Raw genomic sequence first — 3349 nt, 5'->3', positions numbered from 1 at the left:
CCACTGTATTCCCTTGTTTATACCATTGCTTTACGTGTGGGTGTGAAAAGCCACCAACCCAGCTTAGATACCGCGTGGATCAGTGTTACTAAGCTCTCCCACACCTTCATAAATTCTGTAGAGCTATTTTCTGGAAAAAACGCACATGGACCGTTAAAGAACTGGTTTTCGCATAAGGTCGGTTACCGATCAATAGTTGCCACCTTGACGCGAAGAGTTCAGTACGGCTCGGAAACCACCCGCTGTATCCCGTGGCACTGGTAGTTAGGTACTTGCTGCCCTAGATCAATTTCCAACAACCAAGGAGTGGGACTACCGGGTCATTCACTCTTGGCCTGCTGCTTCCATGTGGTGTTAAATGTGAGGGTTGAAACGGTCCTCGGGAACACAGGCGAGAACCTCGTTTCTAATAGCGTAACAATAGCGGATAGGAGCAGTAAGCTCCTGTACTACGAGCTCTCGTAAGACGCTAGGATCCGGGTTCAAGCTAGTGAGAGTTCCTCCATTCGATTAGCATTTCCTTATTAATGAAAGCGGCTATGTTGCCTCACGCTAGGAGGGATAGATTAAACAGGCTCGCCCAAGATTGAATGTGGCCACACGGTATTCACTGCGGTCAAAATACCTTCAAACGCGAAGAGTTCAGTACTGCTCGGAGACCACCCGCTGTATCCCGTGGCACTGGGAGTTAGGTACTCGCTGCCCTAGACCGATTTCCAACAACCGAGGACTGAGACTACCGAGTCATTCACTCTTGGCCTGCTGCTTCCATGGTCAAACCATTGAATCGGGTACTGTGCACAAGTCCCTGAAGTAAAACCCTACTTCCCACTACTTTTTGAGCCAAAGGCTCAAGGTGAAATACCTCAACCAAAACTCCTTAAATGGACGATCCGCGAATCGGAGTCTAACTGAATATGAAGGTTTTTGTGCACTTTGGTAATGCCAGACCACCTGGAATATCCCTCCCAAGGATCGTGTGACAGTAGTGTGCGGCTGTCACGTGTTTGTTAAATGCAAATGGACAATCCGCGAATCGGAGTCTAACTGAATCTGAAGGTTTTTGTGCACTTTGGTAATGGCAGACCACCTAGAATATCCCTCCCAAGGACCGTGTGACAGCAGTGTGCGGCTGTCACGTGTTTGTTAAATGCGACTTCCCCACCAAGGAATAGGACAAAATTGGGTATCCTGGATAGATTCAGTATGAAAGTGCATGCTACCTGACTTGGCACGATCGCGGCAGCCCATCAGTTGACAGGTTTTTCAACTACCCAACATTGTTCAAACTCATCGGAAGAACCTGCTGCCAACCTATACGTGAATGGCAGTTTCGGTCGAACTGTATACAATTTTTGGAGAATAACATTGGTAAATTAGGTTATTTCAGGATCAGAAGCCCTCATTCACGTGGACTCCAGCTGCTTGGGGATCATTGCTTCATCCTCCCACTCAGACAGCGCTTTTACACCGGATCTTTGTTGTCCAGGTTTTTTGAGGCAGTACGGAATTAGTACACATGTATCCCACTCACGCTACAGCAAGGATGTCATTGCGAAATCCACACACCCATAGCTGATCGGTAGCTCGGTAAGACTGTGCCAGCAGCTCGTTGTCGGTTGTTGTTAACTTATTGCGGACGGCACAAAAAATCTATCTGATTACCTAATAAATATGTGAGTGTGAACACAGTGGCGTAGAACGGTTACTACGTATCCATTGCTGTATAATCCGCACCTTGTAGTCGATTTTCTGGTGTTATCACGACTTCCACCTAGAAGAGCGCGAAAACAGTTCAAAGTCTCCCTACTGATCTCCCCGTTCAAATCAGTTTCCGGTCGGGGAAGAATTTCTTCTCACAGTGAAAATCCACTTTTTCACAAGACGGTGTAGGATACAAAACAGACCCCGCGGCTAAATTCTGTGCAACTCATTATCCACCAAAGCTCGCTTCTATTACATGGAAATGAGTGAATTTCGGACAGCTAAAGATAACTCTTATCATACATCATGCCCATGATCTACAACGTGACATTGATCAAAGGTCAAAACCAAAGAACGAAAGTTCTCACATTTGGAAACCCTATTGATGTCGGTCTCTCGCAGATTGGTACTACACCGACTCTGCCGTAGGCGGTGCCGTGAAAAGAAATCCAGAAACCTATCTGCATATACAAAAATATAAACATATAAATCGTTCAGCCGCAACACTTTCGATGCCTAGCTGCCATGCTACCCGTAGGAAGCACGAGGGCTGGGGTACTGCCAAGCCTAGATAGGGGAAGTTGAGACGCATAGGTCGGGTTCGAACCATTGACCTACCGGCCAACAGCTTCACGATGACGCTATTCCGGGTCAAAAAAAACTTTTCTAGGCATCAGTTATGAGATGTGTTGCTCAGTATTCGCACAATTGAACTAAATTTTTGGAAGCTACGACGTGTCTCCGTTGGACTAAAAGAGACGGGCAATTGAGTTCAGAGCATGAGTCCAATCTTTCGAGCCCTATCTAGATATCCGGGGTGTCAGCGATGCTAGGAAAGCATTCCACCAGACTTTCTCCGCCAGTGAAGAATGAAATTCGGTGAGCTGCAAAAATATGAACTTAGACTAGGGTGGTTTTTGGTTTGAGCACACGCAACAAAATGCAATAGTTTGGCGTAAAAAGTTTTATTCCACTCGCAGAAGTTTTGCAGCTAAGAGCATTGTGCGGCTAATGGGCCCTATAAAACATAGAGCATCCCAACGAAATTTTTCACTTCACCCCAGACCAAAACAAAGCCGTCTCCATGTGAAATAAGCACGTCTCTACGCCAAATTCGTGCAGCTTTACAGCCCCAGCGCGTAAAACCTCGCGCGTTCCCTGTGGGCATCTTTCGAGTTTAACTCTGCGCAACCGGTTTTATCCACACATCTAATGGGTTCACACGTAAATTCGCACCTACACTTTACGATAAAAGTCTACACTGCCCAGTCTGCCAATCAGACTTATTGGTACTTGTCACTTCCACCGTGCAATCTCCTGGGCCGAAAGTCACTATTCCAAATGGTGGGACAGTCTAGGGTTAAAATACGGGCAATCAGGTGACTGATTACGTATAACTAAAACGGCGATATGTATTCTGTCACAGAAGCCTTTATTATAATATTACAATAAAATACAATGTCAAGTGTCCAAACTATATGAACTAAGCATACGCCTTTCAATAAATCCACGGCACTTGCTAGTCCCCTTCAGTGTGTACTACACTTGGCCAACGGTATAAATTTCACCGGTGATATGCAGATTGCTGCAGCGATTATTGGTCACAACGAATCAAGCCTAACCATACATTCGGTCACAAAACGGA

This window comes from Opisthorchis viverrini, assembly GCF_000715545.1.
Source record: "Opisthorchis viverrini unplaced genomic scaffold opera_v5_2, whole genome shotgun sequence".
Lineage (NCBI taxonomy): Eukaryota > Metazoa > Platyhelminthes > Trematoda > Opisthorchiida > Opisthorchiidae > Opisthorchis > Opisthorchis viverrini.
The sequence above is the reverse complement of the archived record's forward strand: the minus strand, read 5'-3'. Positions refer to the sequence as shown.